At 42.3% G+C, this 20308-nt stretch overlaps 1 protein-coding gene, 1 long non-coding RNA gene and 1 pseudogene across 3 annotated transcripts in view; all 3 read right to left on the bottom strand.

Moving 5' to 3' along the window:
* Nucleotides 1-16445, bottom strand: part of LOC146671078 (dynein axonemal intermediate chain 2-like) — a 29102-nt gene extending 12657 nt beyond the window's left edge. For both annotated transcript variants that reach the window (XM_085405116.1, XM_085405117.1), the window contains exons 1-2: nt 16177-16445; nt 15984-16070 (exon numbers count right to left, since the gene is read on the bottom strand). The gene's annotated coding sequence lies outside the window, so the exon portion shown is untranslated. The remainder of the gene's footprint in view (nt 1-15983; nt 16071-16176) is intronic.
* On the bottom strand, nt 1797-4983 carry LOC146671080 (histone H1-like; annotated as a pseudogene).
* Nucleotides 5341-6879, bottom strand: LOC146671079 (uncharacterized). Its single transcript, XR_014911401.1, has 2 exons — nt 6050-6879; nt 5341-5929 (listed from the first exon to the last, which is right to left on the bottom strand). It is a non-coding gene; the product is annotated as an uncharacterized LOC146671079 (long non-coding RNA).
* Nucleotides 16446-20308: the final 3863 nt, after the last annotated feature.

The raw sequence follows: 20308 nt of genomic DNA, 5'->3' as shown, positions 1-20308 counted from the left end.
AATATTGAATCTTTCATTTTATTTAAAATCTCCTGGAAGCTCAGTAGCACAGCTCTCTGTGTGATGTCTGCTGTGCTGAAGATGATCTCTGATCCTCCTGAAGCCTCTCTCCTGGCCTCAGCTCCCATCTTGTGGACGATCCTCTCCTCTATTTTGCAGGCAGTTTCATGGTCCTTGCTGTGGCTCCAAGGTCTGATCTCATGATGGGCCCCAACCAGCTTGACCTTTGACCTCAACCACTGCCTGGCTGTCGGCTATGCCTGGAATGGTTCACGCTTCTCACTGGGCCTCTGAAGATTTCTCAGGAGATTACTGCTGCACCTGTATTTCCTTGCTAAGAAGAAAAACTTCTATTTGGAGAGCATGTCAACAATCATCAAACCACATTCTTTAGTTCAGTGAACTTCACTTATAGGCCATCAAAGCCTCATCTGAACATGGATGCACCACTTGCATAGGTTTAATATTTGTAAATAAAACGGCCAATCACACAAATCACTGCAACAATAATAGTAAACATTGTTTAATGTTAATCCTTGCACTCCACCTCTTGACGCATGGACATTCCCATGCGTCAACTCACCAAACCTGGATCCCTGTCTTAAAGAAAAAGATTAGCTAGATCATGTCCCAGGCAACATCAGGGCATCTCCTCTGGAGTAGCTCCGTAACCCTGCAATAAAAGATGTTAGCGTGTGTTGCATATTAAGTTTGCTTAACACCTGGCTCTCCCAGGAGCCTGCATACACACCATCACGGCCTGGAAAGCAAAATCTGGAAGTGAAATCAAACTTCATACCTGTAAACAATTGTATCATAAGAGTAATAAGCATTCAACATCAGCAAGACAAGTGTCATGTGCAGGTTTTCTCAAATCAGTAACTACAACTATTACCCTAATTCACCTCAGACATGGATTATCCCATGTACTCTGTTAACATTAATGTAATCAGTGACTTCTCTTAAGCAAAGTCACTCCACTCATATATTATTATTATGGGTTCAAAAGTGGCCAGCAAATGAGCCCATAATAAACTATTCCATAAATACCGTAATCTCTTATTTGTTTTACCCATGTCACTTGTCCGCTTCAGCTGAATCTACTACAGCATTCTCAAAGAAACAAACATTAGCAATACACATTGACTGTGGTCAGACGGAGGTCAGACACAGGTCAACGGATTCTAGAGGTGCCATAAAACACCATTAAGTTAACACTCGCTGTGGAAACAGTAACACTGGTCTCATCACAGTATGTCTCAAACTATATTAATTTCTCCATCAACATATGCCTGTAACTACAGTTTTCTTCACACATAAACCCAGAAATCTCGTAGTAGAGAAACATTAGCCAGTATTCCTATAAATCACATGATCAAACACATGAAGAACCGTAATGCTGTAAAAACGAAAATGCAAATGTTAGCGCTTGCGCAGGCGTATGCATACTTTGTCACAGATATCTCTGTGAGCACACAAGCTAGTGAATGACGCACACATAGTAAATTCACAGACACAGAAAATGGCATTTAAAATGTTAAATCATCATGCAACCTCGAGTGTTGCTGTCATCTTTCTGCTCCTGTAAAGGGAAGCACACACAGACTCATCTGCACCCCTGCCAGGCGGGGGTCAACTTCACACAGTCGTGTTACATCAGTAAAGTCTTGTCAGCTTTTGTCAGCTTTTACCAGTCAGTCAGTTTGTTTTCCTTTCACTCACTCATTCATGCATTCATTCTATCTTTCTTTGCTGATAGTGGAACCTATCGTCGCATTTAGTTTCCACTCTCAGCAAAATGACGTCATTTCAAAAAGAAAAAGAAGAACTTTAGTTTGGATTACATCGCTGAATCCTTTTGGACTGGGACTGTCATTTAATAATTGTCCCAAATAAGTGGCTTTCTCCAGAGTCCATTTAAATGTGGAGAACTCACTTGGCACAATTTTCTCGACGACGTGTAGCGCTTTTAATTCCCGACGTGCAGATCTGCTTAAAGAACAGAGATTATCAAACAAAACTTTCAGTGCACTGTGAAAGTATCAAAATAAAAAGGCCTTGTTAAGTCATGACACAAGCTCCTCATCTCAGGAGGGTAAATCATACCATTAGCATGGTTTATCATACCATCATACTAATCGGCAGGCTCAACTTCACAACAAAAGAAAAATCATCAGCTAGATTCACTCCAAATCAACCATCAGCTGCACAACACACAACATAATCCTAATGTCTTATTAGCTATGAGTTTAATTACCAGGTCTGTGCTCTTCACTCATTTAGGCCACAGATCTATTTTATTCAATTTTCCTTTTCCCTTCATCATAAAACATGTGACATGCTGTCATGCACTTCACAAAACAGTCTGTTCTGACGTATTCAGAGTTGTGTATCTAAATACAGGATTCACTCGCACATCAAAGCAGGAAACTCAGTGTTTTAGAGTCTCTACTCAACACACAACAACTCCAACACATCTCATTCACTCATACTAGAATTCAGTCACCTTTCATTAATCTAAAACCAATCAACTAATTTGCATATCAGCTATTAACCCACCAAGTTGACAGGACGACAGAAAAGCATGTTCAAAATAGTATCACAAAAGACAATTTCCCTCATACAGTAAATTACATGTGCTGCCTCAATCAAGCAGGAAGCTTCTCCCAATTTACCATTTTAACAACTAAATTTATTGTCTGATCACTGGTTGGTCAAACCAGGATCTTTTTTCTCACAAAAGTTAAATTGTTGTCCTGCAACTTGGAGAGTCAATTTTTTTTCTTTAGGATAAATTCAGCATTTGATAACAAGTGTCTGCTAAATTGACACTATTGTAACACTGATGAAAGATAACAAGCTAATTTTCATTACATGTGTTTGTGTTATTAGGCAGGTCTAATGCATGTCTGTGGAGCTGCATCTCCAGCAGAGCATGTTCTTAAAGCTGCCTTTCCTACACACTTCTCTGCTATTATTTAATCATTTCTTAACTAATGTGCTATGAGTCTTCATGAGTCATTTTGTGTTTGGAATTGTTAGTAGGGTTAATGCATGTTCTGCTTGTGTGTGTGTGATTTTGTATATGTTTCTATTTTCGCAATGTTTCAGACTCCGTCTCAATTTTCCAACTTAAGCAGTCAGTTTTCTTTTCCCCAGGTTTGCTAACCCAAATTTTGATTTCCCACATTAAATAATTCCTATGTGTTCTCACCTAGTCTTCTCACTCTGTTGTCCTCTCCCACTTCAACAGTCCAACAGCCGGCAGTTCTCCTTCAGCTTTGTCCTGTGTCCCACTGTCTCTTCTTGCCATTTTACTCCACAGGTGGCAAATGTCAAACTCCAACTGTTCAGTTCTCCTCAAACGTTTTCTTCACATGCACAGTGAAGTCACAGCCACTCTCACTATTGTCCTCTGATGCGGTTGACTTCGTGCTAGTGGCTGAAGTGCTGCTGCTGCTGCCTTCCTGGGCGACTTCTTAGCAGCTGCTGCCGGTTTCTTGGCTTTGGCCGCGGCGGGCGTCTTAGCTTTGGTCTCAGTAACCCTGTTCATCTTGAAGGATCCGGAGGCCCTGGTGCCCTTGGTCTGCACCAGAGTGCCCTTCGCCACCAGACTCTTGATGGCGGTCTTGACACGGGCCTTGTTCTTGTCCACATCGTAGCCTCCGGCAGCCAGAGCCTTCTTGAGGGCGGCCACGGACAGGCCGTTGCGCTCCTTGGAAGCGGCCACGGCTTTCACAATCAGCTCGCCCACGCTGAGGCTGACCTTCTTGGGCTTGGAAGTCATCGTCTTCTTCTTCTTGGCCTGAACCTCGGCGCAGGGCGCAGGGCGTGTTTATGATGGAGCCTTTCCCACCACAGCGCTGGCACGTTGAACGCATCATGAAGGGTCCATTTCTTTCATGTCGCTAGCCAGCATGCTAGCTGCATGTGGCTTGCCCGAGTCACTCAGTCCTTTTTGAGCATTTCAACATGCTGCCACCGCCATCTTGCTCGCCCCTCCGTGGAATTCATCCAATCAGACAGGAAGATGGGTTTGCTTTCTTCTGCTGCTGTTTATCCACATTGCTGCTGCTTTGCTGGGACTTTTTGTGCTCAGGACTTGCTGCTGTCTCTTTATCATGGAGCTGCATTCCTTATCTTCAGGGAGGAGTGAGCTCGCTTGTGAGGTTGAGAAACACATGGCACTGTAAATAAGTCAGCCAGAAACTTGGCCTGCATGTTTCCAATGATGTTAAACTATAACTTTCTTCCGACCGCTGCATGTGGAAAATTGATTCAGGTCTGCTTTTCACCTGAAAGTGACAACTAAGACATTTCATTATTATCATCACTGCTTAATCAACACATATCTCTCTCTCTCTCTCGCTCTGTGTTTTTGTGAACAGTCCTTTCTTAAAAGCAGAAAATGAAATTATAGTTGTTTTTTTTTGGTTGATCAACACAAAACCTTTTTCCTATGATTATTTTTTTCTACAATATAAATTCTCCCTCTTATTCACTCTTTTTTTTTTTTTTTTTTATTTACAATAGCTGGTGACCTGCAAAATCACCGCTGTCACTCACAATCAAAGGCAATTACTCTTGCACAGTGCACAAAAACACTGTGATGTCAGACACATTCACACTCACTTTGTCATCTGCAAAAATAAATCACATGGCTGATGATATGTGCCATGGTGATCCGTAAATATGATCACCAGTTTATTTAACTATTTTTCAACCCAACAAACAAATAATCAAAAACATGATGCTGATGTTATGAACACTCTACACACAAGTCAAGATGCAGGAAAACTGCTCATGGAAACGTTGCACACTCCAGTTATCACAGTTATCATAGCGCTGTTTCCCTCTCTTAGAGTAGTTCTCAGACAGCTCTCGATCTGATAATGTGTAGCCTGCTCATCAGCTCAGAAGAAAAAAAAAAACTGCAACGCAACATCACACAGTAGTTGCTCTGCCCACAGCGGCAAAGTCTTACACTTTCATATTCAACTCAGCTTCTCCATCATGTACTTTTAGATGTTTCATACAGGGTTGAGCATATTAGTTGTTTTCACAGATGTGCTCTATATCTCAACAATGGCTCATAATAAGACGAAAGTCTTCCACACAGGTCAAGTGCCTCTATGCACTTCATTAGTTTAAATATTTACCTATATCACTTCACCTCACATGTCATCGTACTGAATTTAAGCAATCACAAGCGTAATGTAGATGACTTTTAACAACTATCCACCTCAATTACGTCTATGGTCTGGCACACAGGCTGAAGAGTTAACGTTTTGTGTCAGCAAGGGGTGGGGGGACAGCCACCCACCAGAGCATAGCTGCTGATGTGGGCTGGCCTTCTCCACACGCTCTTCAAGGCTGGTGTGTTTTCTGAAAACTTCTAACATTTTAATCTCTTCCATTTTTAAGCCTGCGATTAACCGCACGGCTCAGGTCCGCGTGAAACCCGCGTGACCGCGCTCGCGTGAACCCGCGCAGCTGTGGAGCCGTCGCTCTCTCTCTTTTTTACATAAATACTTTGTGCTGCCAGGAGCAAAGTCCAGCACAAACGTCTGTCTCCCTCCGACTCACTCTTGGTTGCTTAGAAACCCATGATAACAACAACAGTCGGTGTCACAGACCACATGTTCTGCTCCGCACACACTCACACACAACAACAACAACGATGACAACAATGACAACGACAACAAAAACAACACAAAATAGGCCTATCGTCCAGCACAGTCTGGACCCCGCGGAACTTCTCAACGCCCCACAAAGCGGCGGAGAACTCACCTCTAGCCACACAAAGTAGCGAGGAACCTCTTGCTCCACAAAGTAGCAAGGAACCCGGGTATCGCTACACAAAGTAGCGAACTTCTCAACGCCTCACACAGTGGCGGAGACTGCACAACGACACGGTTATAGAGTCGGCCTCTTCTCAACGCCTCACACAGTGGCGGAGACTGCACAACGACACGGTTATAGAGTCGGCCTCTTCTCAACGCCTCACACAGTGGCGGAGACTGCACAACGACACGGTTATAGAGTCGGCCTCTTTAAACTTACTTGGCGTTGCTTAGAGTGTAATATCAGCCCGAATCCCGCCGACCGTCATTCATCGAGGAGAAAAGACAGACCGCGAATCCACAGGAACTTCCTGGCTGACGTCAGTCTTTCAGCGTGCCTCTCCCCCCCTCGGTGAATGCGATTCCAGGGCTCCGGCTCTCGAAGGACCAATTAATGTTAGGTTTGTAGCATAAACCTATTCGCTGGAACGTTAAGACAATATAATTACACTGCTAAGCAAGACACAAATAGGCAAAGTTCTTCATGTTACTCGTGCACGGGAGAGAACCGGACAACCGCTTGACTCCAGTTGGTCTCGTCCGTCCTCCTGTAACACTGCCCTTTTATTGAGGTTACATGAATATGCATAGGTTCATTAACATACGACGTCTACATACAAACAAAGAGTACCTTGCCTGTGTGTGTGTGTGTGTGTGTGTGTGTGTGTGTGTGTGTGTGTGTGTGTGTGTGTGTGTGTGTGTGTGTGTTGCTGATCAAAGGGTTAAACATCCTTGGTCAGGAAGAGGGTAGCCTCCCCCTCACCCTAGATGGTTCATCCTAGATAACACGGTGAGGAAGTCCTGCAGTTCATCTAAACAAAGAGCACTTAGACTAGAACAGACGTAGCTACGTTAATCCTACCATAAAACAATAAGACACGGTATGACCTCTCATGCTCCCAAAGTGCTGTCTAATACACACAAAGTTTGCAGACTATCAAGGATCAAAACCTCTACCAATCTACAACTAATTACAAAACTCTAAGCATATATAAGTAAATATTTCTAAGCATAAATGACAATCAACAATACAAATCTAACACACGCTACTGAAACGCTCTCACACACACTACTGAAACGCTCTCACACACACTACTGAAATTTTAGCTCTCACACACACTACTGACATTTTAGCTCTCACACACACTACTGAAACGCTCTCACACACACTACTGAAACGCTCTCACACACACTACTGAAATTTTAGCTCTCACACACGCTACTGAAATTTTAGCTCTCACACACGCTACTGAAACGCTCTCACACACGCTACTGAAACGCTCTCACACACGCTACTGAAACGCTCTCACACACGCTACTGAAACGCTCTCACACACGCTACTGAAACGCTCTCACACACACTACTGAAACGCTCTCACACACACTACTGAAATTTTAGCTCTCACACACACTACTGAAACGCTCTCACACACACTACTGAAACGCTCTCACACACACTACTGAAACGCTCTCACACACACTACTGAAATTTTAGCTCTCACACACACTACTGAAATTTTAGCTCTCACACACACAACTGAAACGCTCTCACACACACTACTGAAACGCTCTCACACACACTACTGAAACGCTCTCACACACACTACTGAAACGCTCTCACACACACTACTGAAATTTTAGCTCTCACACACACTACTGAAATTTTAGCTCTCACACACACTACTGAAACGCTCTCACACACACTACTGAAATTTTAGCTCTCACACACACTACTAAAATTTTAGCTCTCACACACACTACTGAAATTTTAGCTCTCACACACACTAATGAAACGCTCTCACACACACTACTGAAACGCTCTCACACACACTACTGAAACGCTCTCACACACACTAATGAAACGCTCTCACACACACTACTGAAACGCTCTCACACACACTACTGAAATTTTAGCTCTCACACACACTACTGAAACGCTCTCACACACACTACTGAAACGCTCTCACACACACTACTGAAACGCTCTCACACACACTACTGAAATTTTAGCTCTCACACACACTACTGAAATTTTAGCTCTCACACACACTACTGAAACGCTCTCACACACACTACTGAAATTTTAGCTCTCACACACACTACTAAAATTTTAGCTCTCACACACACTACTGAAATTTTAGCTCTCACACACACTAATGAAACGCTCTCACACACACTACTGAAACGCTCTCACACACACTACTGAAACGCTCTCACACACACTAATGAAACGCTCTCACACACGCTACTGAAACGCTCTCACACACACAACTGAAACGCTCTCACACACACTACTGAAACGCTCTCACACACACTAATGAAACGCTCTCACACACACTACTGAAACGCTCTCACACACACTACTGAAACGCTCTCACACACACTAATGAAACGCTCTCTCACACACTACTGAAACGCTCTCACACACACTACTGAAACGCTCTCACACACACTACTGAAACGCTCTCACACACACTACTGAAACGCTCTCACACACACTAATGAAACGCTCTCACACACGCTACTGAAACGCTCTCACATACACTACTGAAACGCTCTCACACACACTACTGAAATTTTAGCTCTCACACACGCTACTGAAATTTTAGCTCTCACACACACTACTGAAACGCTCTCACACACACTACTGAAATTTTAGCTCTCACACACGCTACTGAAACGCTCTCACACACGCTACTGAAACGCTCTCACACACGCTACTGAAACGCTCTCACACACACAACTGAAACGCTCTCACACACACTACTGAAACGCTCTCACACACGCTACTGAAACGCTCTCACACACGCTACTGAAACGCTCTCACACACACTACTGAAACGCTCTCACACACACTACTGAAACGCTCTCACACACACTACTGAAATTTTAGCTCTCACACACGCTACTGAAATTTTAGCTCTCACACACACTACTGAAACGCTCTCACACACACTACTGAAATTTTAGCTCTCAGACACGCTACTGAAACGCTCTCACACACACTACTGAAATTTTAGCTCTCACACACGCTACTGAAACGCTCTCACACACACTACTGAAATTTTAGCTCTCAGACACGCTACTGAAACGCTCTCACACACGCTACTGAAACGCTCTCACACACACTACTGAAATTTTAGCTCTCAGACACGCTACTGAAACGCTCTCACACACACTACTGAAATTTTAGCTCTCACACACACTACTGAAACGCTCTCACACACACTACTGAAACGCTCTCACACACACTACTGAAACGCTCTCACACACACTACTGAAACGCTCTCACACACATTACTGAAACGCTCTCACACACACTACTGACATTTTAGCTCTCACACACACTACTGAAACGCTCTCACACACACTACTGAAATTTTAGCTCTCACACACACTACTGAAATTTTAGCTCTCACACACACTACTGAAATTTTAGCTCTCACACACACTAATGAAACGCTCTCACACACACTACTGAAACGCTCTCACACACACTACTGAAACGCTCTCACACACACTAATGAAACGCTCTCACACACACTACTGAAACGCTCTCACACACACTACTGAAATTTTAGCTCTCACACACACTACTGAAATTTTAGCTCTCACACACACTACTGAAACGCTCTCACACACACTAATGAAACGCTCTCACACACGCTACTGAAACGCTCTCACACACACAACTGAAACGCTCTCACACACACAACTGAAACGCTCTCACACACACTACTGAAACGCTCTCACACACACTACTGAAACGCTCTCACACACACTACTGAAACGCTCTCACACACACTACTGAAATTTTAGCTCTCACACACACTACTGAAATTTTAGCTCTCACACACACTACTGAAACGCTCTCACACACACTAATGAAACGCTCTCACACACGCTACTGAAACGCTCTCACACACACAACTGAAACGCTCTCACACACACTACTGAAACGCTCTCACACACACTAATGAAACGCTCTCACACACACTACTGAAACGCTCTCACACACACTACTGAAACGCTCTCACACACACTACTGAAACGCTCTCACACACACTACTGAAACGCTCTCACACACACTAATGAAACGCTCTCACACACACTACTGAAACGCTCTCACACACACTACTGAAACGCTCTCACACACACTAATGAAACGCTCTCACACACGCTACTGAAACGCTCTCACATACACTACTGAAACGCTCTCACACACACTACTGAAATTTTAGCTCTCACACACGCTACTGAAATTTTAGCTCTCACACACACTACTGAAACGCTCTCACACACACTACTGAAATTTTAGCTCTCACACACGCTACTGAAACGCTCTCACACACGCTACTGAAACGCTCTCACACACGCTACTGAAACGCTCTCACACACACAACTGAAACGCTCTCACACACACTACTGAAACGCTCTCACACACACTACTGAAACGCTCTCACACACACTACTGAAACGCTCTCACACACACTACTGAAACGCTCTCACACACACTACTGAAACGCTCTCACACACACTACTGAAATTTTAGCTCTCACACACACTACTGAAACGCTCTCACACACACTACTGAAACGCTCTCACACACACTACTGAAATTTTAGCTCTCACACACGCTACTGAAATTTTAGCTCTCACACACACTACTGAAACGCTCTCACACACACTACTGAAATTTTAGCTCTCAGACACGCTACTGAAACGCTCTCACACACACTACTGAAATTTTAGCTCTCACACACGCTACTGAAACGCTCTCACACACGCTACTGAAACGCTCTCACACACACTACTGAAATTTTAGCTCTCAGACACGCTACTGAAACGCTCTCACACACACTACTGAAATTTTAGCTCTCACACACACTACTGACATTTTAGCTCTCACACACACTACTGAAACGCTCTCACACACACTACTGAAACGCTCTCACACACACTACTGAAACGCTCTCACACACACTACTGAAATTTTAGCTCTCAGACACACTACTGACATTTTAGCTCTCACACACACTACTGACATTTTAGCTCTCACACACACTACTGAAACGCTCTCACACACACTACTGAAACGCTCTCACACACACTACTGAAACGCTCTCACACACATTACTGAAACGCTCTCACACACACTACTGAAATTTTAGCTCTCACACACACTACTGACATTTTAGCTCTCACACACACTACTGACATTTTAGCTCTCACACACACTACTGAAACGCTCTCACACACACTACTGAAACGCTCTCACACACATTACTGAAACGCTCTCACACACACTACTGACATTTTAGCTCTCACACACACTACTGACATTTTAGCTCTCACACACACTACTGAAACGCTCTCACACACACACAACTGAAACGCTCTCACACACACTACTGAAACGCTCTCACACACACTACTGAAACGCTCTCACACACACAACTGAAACGCTCTCACACACACTACTGAAACGCTCTCACACACACAACTGAAACGCTCTCACACACACAACTGAAACGCTCTCACACACACTACTGAAACGCTCTCACACACACAACTGAAACGCTCTCACACACGCTACTGAAACGCTCTCACACACACTACTGAAACGCTCTCACACACACTACTGAAACGCTCTCACACACACTACTGAAATTTTAGCTCTCACACACGCTACTGAAATTTTAGCTCTCACACACACTACTGAAACGCTCTCACACACACAACTGAAACGCTCTCACACACACTACTGAAACGCTCTCACACACACTACTGAAATTTTAGCTCTCAGACACGCTACTGAAACGCTCTCACACACACTACTGAAATTTTAGCTCTCAGACACGCTACTGAAACGCTCTCACACACACTACTGAAATTTTAGCTCTCACACACACTACTGACATTTTAGCTCTCACACACACTACTGAAACGCTCTCACACACACTACTGAAACGCTCTCACACACACTACTGAAACGCTCTCACACACATTACTGAAACGCTCTCACACACACTACTGACATTTTAGCTCTCACACACACTACTGAAACGCTCTCACACACATTACTGAAACGCTCTCACACACACTAATGAAACGCTCTCACACACACTACTGAAACGCTCTCACACACACTACTGAAATTTTAGCTCTCACACACACTACTGACATTTTAGCTCTCACACACACTACTGACATTTTAGCTCTCACACACACTACTGAAACGCTCTCACACACACTACTGAAACGCTCTCACACACACTACTGAAACGCTCTCACACACATTACTGAAACGCTCTCACACACACTACTGACATTTTAGCTCTCACACACACTACTGACATTTTAGCTCTCACACACACTACTGAAACGCTCTCACACACACACAACTGAAACGCTCTCACACACACTACTGAAACGCTCTCACACACACTACTGAAACGCTCTCACACACACAACTGAAACGCTCTCACACACACTACTGAAACGCTCTCACACACACTACTGAAATTGTCTGAATGTGTCTGTGTCTGAGAGAGAGAGAGAGAGAGAGAGAGAGAGAGAGAGAGAGAGAGAGAGAGGGAGAAATACACTTGACTCTTTACAAATTGGCAGCTGGAATACTTTTAAGTTCTCTTTATGGTTTTTTGTTTTAAAATTCTGTTTTACTTCCAATAGTTTATATTGAAATACATGCAGATTGAAATTAAATTTGAAACATGATTAAATTTTAATTTGTGTGTGTGTGTGTGTGTGTGTGTGTGTGTGTGTGTGTGTGTGTGTGTGTGTGTGTGTGTGTGTGTGTGTGTGTGTGGAAGGGGGGGGGTTGCAAGACAGAGAAAAAGAAGTAATGAGTTGACAGTTAGTATCAGCGAGTGAGTGACATACAGAGAGAGAGTGGGACTGGCATCAAATGAACTGTTTTGTAGTCTATTCCATGTATCTGCTGAGAAAGCTCAAATCTCAAATACTGTATCGAATCATTGGTTTACTTTGTGGTAATAGTGGTAGTAGTGCCACCTAAAGTCAGCTTTACAAATGACACTAAAGTTTATTATGTGATAAAAAAAATTTAATTCCTTTTTTAGAAAAGAAATTAATCAAAAAAGTTTAAGACACCACTTAATACAGATACAAAAACCTGGCTAGGTCTCACGTTGATTAAAAAATTCCCTTTTACAATTGTCTACTTGTTATATCTCTAGCTCTGTTCTGTTGAGCATGTGCCACTCCTGCATTAAAAAAAAAATACGTTTTTTGACTGACTGTAACTTTTTACTGGGGAAAATAACTTTGAACCTACAATGAAACTTGTAAGATTATGATGTCAAATTTCTTAGAAAGGGCCCTGCAAGGAGAGCTCATTGCCACTATCTGCACTAGTGATGTGTCGGTCGCGAACGAAACAAATCTTAGAGCCAGATCTTTGAAGTGAATTTCCCCGTACCTCCCTGCATATCTGTTTCTGGTTGGTTTCTGTTAGTTTTTCCCAGTTTAGGTTTTCTTAGTTTCATGTTCACCCTCGCCATTCCTGTTGTATCCTCTTTTGGTTTAAAAAACTCACTTGCACCACAGCTGCCGCATTTTGGGTACTAAATAATTCTCACACGGCTTGCCCCGGCAACCCGTGACAGAAAGCTGAAAATTCAAATAGTTAAAAGTTAAAATGTAAATGGTAAATGGCCTGTATTTGTATAGCGCTTTTCTAGTCCCTAAGGACCCCAAAGCGCTTTACACAACCTGTCATCCACCCATTCACACACACATTCACACACTTAAACCATTTAAAATGTAAATAGTTTTTGTATTTTTTGTATTGTAGTTTTTGTAACACTGCTCATGTAAAAAAAAGTGGAACAACTAAGGTTTTAAAAGCTGTAGAAGCTTTACAGTTATATTTTATTACATCGGTTGAACACAGAAACATAAAAAAACAACCCTAATGAGACTCATGAGACTCATTTTTCATTTATATTAAGAACAAAGGAATTTCACTGATTATTACTCTGAGGACAGCCTGCGTTCCCCCTAGCTGCACAGAAAATGGGCAAAAACTTTTATCTGGAAATACCAGGGACTTTAAAAAGCCACAAGCCTCTTTATTAAGCTGCAGAACACAGCTTTTGTTTATCATTAAAGCTTTAAATGCAGGTCAATTTGTGGTACAACAAAAACCGGTTCACATGACCACTCCACATCCTTATAAGCCTCTTAAGAATTAAACTAATGTCTCCATATTGTGCATTTTTTAATTGTCTCCTTTCTATCCTCTGTCTTCAGCAGAGTGTCGTTCTTCAGTCATAAATAATGAAGGGATACTGCTCTCGCCAAACTACCCAATGAACAATGAACAACCACAAGTGCATCTACAGCATCAAGGTCATAGATCTTAACGCTTCAGAATATGCATGACATGAGTTTTTATTGAGAAAAATAATGGCTATTGATCATTGCAAGTATTTAAGAGATGTCAAATGTATTACCAGTCTTCAAACCTTTGTGAGGGCTTGTCACCTGCTATGTGGGTCATTAGTGCTAATTTCGATTTGATGTTGATCTGAGGTTCAAGCTGGGAAAGGAATCAACATCTCTGCAAGAACCTTTCATCTTGCCCAGGGTGATATACTCAAAGTAAACTCACTCACACATACACACATTTGGTCTTTGCCCTTGACAGAAGGATACAAACTGGTGTACTCAAGTAAGTTAGCAGTGAACACCACCGTTTAGTATAGAGCGAAAGCCTAATCTGTTTCTCCAAGACTTCATTGAAGATTCATTCAGGAGGTGACAAAAAGCCCTACAACAACATTTCAGGTTCCACTTGCCTCATTTAAGGTCAGAGTTCATGAAATGGAAGTTTTAGAGTGGCCTAACATATTTTGTATTGACTCTGCCAGTATCTTTGTCTAATCTTTGAATTTTTTTTTGGATTATCTGGGGCAGATGTACATACATTCTAGCAGTATGCCTCAAATTATTCACCAGTTAGATGCCTCATGACAACTGCTGATTTCTGACAAATGCAACAGGCTCACTAGAACAGTTTAACTCTAAATGGATGGATGGATCACAGAAGGAAATATGAAATTTTCCACTGAACCGATCACAAGAAACATGTCACGTTTGATTAACAAAGCTTTCAGCGTAGGACGACGTGGTAAAGATGTGTTTTGATGTTCACCAAAGCACACCCACATTTGGCAGTGCCCTCTTAGACGCACAGTTGGAATTCTAATTGTTTAAATGGTGTCATGAAGGGTGATCGCTTAGTATTATTCACTTTGAAGTGTCAGGATCCTGGGTCTCCTGACCCAGTGTTGAGTTTCTTGTATCTCAGTGTTTTTGTACTATGATGTATGTTCTAAGTTCTCTTTGTTGCCCCAGTTTATTCTATAGAGTCTAGTGTCTTGGGTTTCTTGTATTCTGTTTAGTTTTCTGAGTATTTAGTAGCTGCCCTCTGTGCTCCTTTATGTTGATCTCTGTGTTTCTTTGTTGCTCTGTCTCTCCTGTCAGCTGTATCTCCTAGTCCAGTCTGCATCTCTGTGTTACATTTCCTGTTTTACTTTAAAGGTCTGTGTCCTACGTGAATATATTGTGTTTCGATTCCTTTGGCTCTCGTTATGTCTGATTTCTCCTACCTGTGCTCCCCTTCTGTGTCTCATTCCTCTCGTTATTTCCCAGTGTATTTAAGGACACGCTGAAGCGATTATATCTCTCGGCTGGCCTGAAAACACCTTTGTGGAGGTGGCTGAGGAGCGGGAGGTCTGGGCTTCTCTGCTTAAGCTGCTGCCCCTGGTCCTGGATAAGTGGAAGAGGATGGATGGATGGATGTTTTGAGTTTACCTCTCTATTGTTGCTTTAGCGGTGGCTTCTGGAGAAAGTCTCTCTTGGATCAGAATACCAACTTTTGTCTCTGTTATCAATCTGACCATTAATCTGCATTCAAAGAACAAATTAGGGCTTTACTCGTGTTGCCAGCTCACATGAAAGGCATTTTAAGGGCTTTTATTGTGAAGCAAACACAAACTTCACCAACTATACCGATTATTGACCAACTTTTTCTTTCTCTGTGCCAAGCTGAGCTTTGCTACAGTAATAAAGCGCCCTTTAGAGCGCTCTCACCTTAAGCATAACCAGGTAGTCGTCATGACGCTGTATGTTGGGGATGTTTGACAAAGCTGTAACTCCTGCTTTGAAATCTGGAGAAACCTGAAAAAAACACATTGTGGTTTTAACTCTTATCCTGTGAAGATTTAAAGAGGGAAAGAAGAAAGAATTCCAGAACAGAGGAAGCTCAAGTCAGAGTTTTACTTACTCTTGAGGTTAACCAGAGGGTCCAAGGCTTTATCGCAGTTACTGGAAGCTGCCAGGGGCTGACAGTTTTTGTACTTCTCCACTGTGAAGAGACACACAAAACACGCCACTGATGAACAGACTGACTTGCACTACATCAACGGGGGAGCTCACACTAACGAGTACAAGGGTAACAATTTGTTCTTCTTATTCTGCAATAAAAGGAAACATATGAGCTGACACTTAGCAAACAGTGTTCCTTTTGTAATGTCTCCATCTCCTGGTCATCATTGGAATTTCAACTAGTGACACAGATTAAAGAGACAGAAATTGTTTGTTCTATTGACACCAATAAAACAAGAAATGTCTTCATGTAACCTGTTATATGCACACAACTGAAAGGGACACAATAATAATTGGTGATACTTTTTTCCATACAAATGACTGGCCAGTAGGTGGCAGTTTTGTACACATCATTACTTATCCTGACCATAACCTGCTAAAACACAGATTAGGTGTGGGGCACATAACCGTGTTGATGTGAACCCCCTCTGCAAACCTGTAAATCCAGGTCAACCCTCAGGATATCTCACTAAACCTCTGCTCTGTAGCACAGCTCTCTGCACGTACTGCATTCAATTCAGCTTTATTGATATAGCGTCCTCTTTTCGAGATTTTCGAGATAGATGATAGATGTCTGGGTTTTCCGACACACACATATGTGTGACGTCATCCCTGAGCTGCTGCTTTGTGAGTTGTTGTTCCGCGCTCACAGACGGGACAGAGCTGCAAAAGAAATTTCCCTCGTAGCGTCCCGGTACTGGTCATTTTTCTTATTCAGATTAGGCCTTATTTCTGTACCATTATTTAATTCCACTGGCTTTAAGTTATTATTATTATTATTTTGCCCTTGTTGACTTGTAAAAGCCTATATGACATTTTTTTGTTTCACCATTCACTAACCACACCGAGAAGGCATCGTTTAAATGTGTTAAAATTATCTTATTTTCTTCAAGAAAACAGTATTATTAAAGTTTATCATGACTGGGCCGAGTGTCCTCTTTTTTTTGGAAATCAAAATATGTGTGTGTGTTTATTTCATGTAAACTGCACATTTCTAATTTCTAATTTTTATTGCACAGATAAACTACGTCATCTAAACACTAATCAAAAATAGCTAAAATTATTAAAAGTGTCGAACATAAGAAGCTTGTACGTTGCTGTTTTCGTAAAGATACCTTTGTCTCACACGGAACATACATGTTCTACATTATTACTCTGGCAGCTCTCAGTCCATACAGACAGGACACGTTGCAGCGTAATTGCAGACAGGTGAGTGGGCCTGAGCTCCACCCAGGCAGAATGACGAGTGGAAGAAAGCAGCAACACAATAAACATATGTAGCCTTGCGGAGCCGGCCGGGCAGACATCGAGACCATGACAGAGTGCAAAAATCTTATACTTGACAACACACACACAAAAAAAACCACACACACACACAACAAAAATCATAATGTGTTTGTGATTTGGATTTTTATTTAAAGGTGAAACCTTTTTTTTCTTTTTTTGCCAGATTAGACATTTTGATTAATTTCATTGAAGTATACTTTAGTTTTTTTGTTTTACTTTGATGCTATAATAGATGTTTTTAAAATTTAGTAATATTTAATACTATATTGCATCATGGCAAAACAACAGTCTCCTCAAGCTGCTTTATACTGTAAGGTGAAAACACTACAGTAAAAGCCAGAAAACCCCAACAATCCAATGATCCCCTTTGAGCAAGCACTGGGCGACAGTGGGGAGGAAAAACTCCCTTTAGGAAGAAACCTCCAGCAGAACCAGGCTCAAGAAGGGGCGGCCATCTGCAGCGACCGGTTGGGGGTGGGTGGGCAATCTCAGTCCACGAGGGCCGGTGTCCCTGCAGATTTTAGATGTGTCCTCGAACCAACACAGCTAATTTAAATGGCTAAATTAGCTCCTCAACATGTCCTGAAGTTCTCCAGAGGCCTGGTAACGAACTAATCATGTGATTCAGGTGTGTTGACCCAAGGTGAGATCTAAAACCTGCAGGGACACCGGCCCTCATGGACTTCTTCTTCTCCTTTGTGTTTAACGGCGGTTGGCAACCAACGTAAAGGGGCATTACCGCTAGGGCTGGGCCATATTATACCGTTCACGGTAATACCGGTATGCAACGATAGGAAAATGAAATATCGCGATAGAATATGAGTAAAACGCGCATGCGCAGTGCCTTTGTTTTCATACGCACATGGCCGATTGTTGAGTGAAACAGATGAACCAGAATTGGTTTGTAAAAATGGTGCAACTTCAGTGATGTGGAACTGGTTTGGTGTTTGTCCGTCAGATACACAACAAAGCACATTTTTTTGCAGAACATGCAATCGGCCGTCGTTATTGTCGTATTTGTCGTATTTGTCGGACTAAGATGCTCTTAAATCTGGGAGTAATCTGGGTCCTAAACTCTGTGTCCTTCAGGTCAAACGAACGCTGTAGCATCACTGAGAGTTAAAAACTGTCTAAATTCTTTCATCTTTAATAAAACGATCAGCATTGCTGCTTTACCAGGTGTAACTATGAAGTTTAACTTCCAGGCATCCATGAAAACAAAATGTATTACATTTAACGGAGTTAGAAGTTAGCAGGAAGCTAGCGGAAGTTAGCTCGCTAGTTTTGCTAGTTACCTAAGCATGATATTGCATGTTCTGACTGAGAAATTTCTGAAAAAAATTCAAACGTACAGCTCTGCTATCACTTCCAACATAAATGAAGACAGGAAACTAAACAGCAGTGACGTTTGTAGGGTTACTGAAGTTGGGCTAGCTGGTATATAATGATGTGCTACATGATCGCTAGCGACACAGCTATGTTAGCATAACATAAACAGTGAAGCTGGAGGACGAACACTAAGGTTCCTGATAGTTAGAGACAAATGCAATCGCATGGCAGGATGCTGTAAACGGACCGAACTTCAGTCAGGAGAACAACTGAGATAATCCATCCACAATACAAGGTTAGTCATTAATATACTGCAACAACATGGGAATAGAGCAGCTGCCAGAGAATTCAACATTAATGAATCAATGGTACAGAAGTGGAGGAAGCAAGAAGAATGAGTTTAATAAAGTTTGATTTATCTGACTGCTTTGTTTCGCTTAATGTGCGTTATAATCCCGTGCACCTTATGGTCCGAAAAATACGTACTGCACACTGCAGTTTAATGTTGGAAAGCACCTCTTTTTAACTTCAGTGGATATTATACATGGTTATGCTCAGGATATGTCAGCCCATTTCTACTGGAAATGCCTTTTGGTTAAACTTTCAGCAAGGAATTTGCATTTGCACTGTTACATTTTTATAAAGCTTTAATGTACATAAAAACCAGCTTCTTGTTTAAGTGAAAATAAATGGAAGGTTGTCTTTTTGCGCTAGTAATGTTGTGGAGTTGTATTTTGTCTCGCATCAATTATATCGTCAGTTATATCGTTATCGCAAATTTTCAAATATATATCGTGATAAATATTTTTGGCCATATCGCCCTGCTCTAATTACTGCCTCCTACTGTTCCGGAGTATGGGTCAGACAGTGAGTTCACAAGCTGTATCAAAAAAAACAAAACCCTACACTCTTTCATAAACACATATAGCCTTCAGAAACCCCACCAGTTCCCTCACCTGTGCCCTACTACCCTCCAACACACTCTTCAGATTAAATTCCCCAATTCCCCGCTCCTTCAATCTATTCTGCAGAACTGACCTCTCCACATCATAACCCTTGCACCGCAGTATTACATGCTCTACTGTCTCCACCTCCTCCTGGCACACTCCGCAATGCCCCGTCCCATGTTCTCCTATCATCTGTAGTGTTTTATTTAATGCACAATGTCCCAGTCTAAGCCTGGTAATGACTACCTCATCTCTCCTATTACCCCTATACAACCTACTCACTGCCACCTCCTTCTTAAGATGATACAATTGCCTGCCCGTACTCCCTGAATCCCACCGCTTCTGCCACTCCTGAACAACCTGCCTCCAAACAACACCTTTCGCTTCAGATCCACTGCTTGTAATTTCCATCTCAGTCCTATTTTTAGTCAACGCTCTTTTCGCCAACCTATCCACCTTTTCATTTCC

This window comes from Rhamphochromis longiceps, linkage group LG4, assembly GCF_057381845.1.
Source record: "Rhamphochromis longiceps isolate RC_006_pf linkage group LG4, R_longiceps_female_GT1.1, whole genome shotgun sequence".
NCBI lineage: Eukaryota > Metazoa > Chordata > Actinopteri > Cichliformes > Cichlidae > Rhamphochromis > Rhamphochromis longiceps.
Note: the sequence above shows the minus strand (reverse complement) of the source record. Positions and strands in the feature narration are given on the sequence as shown.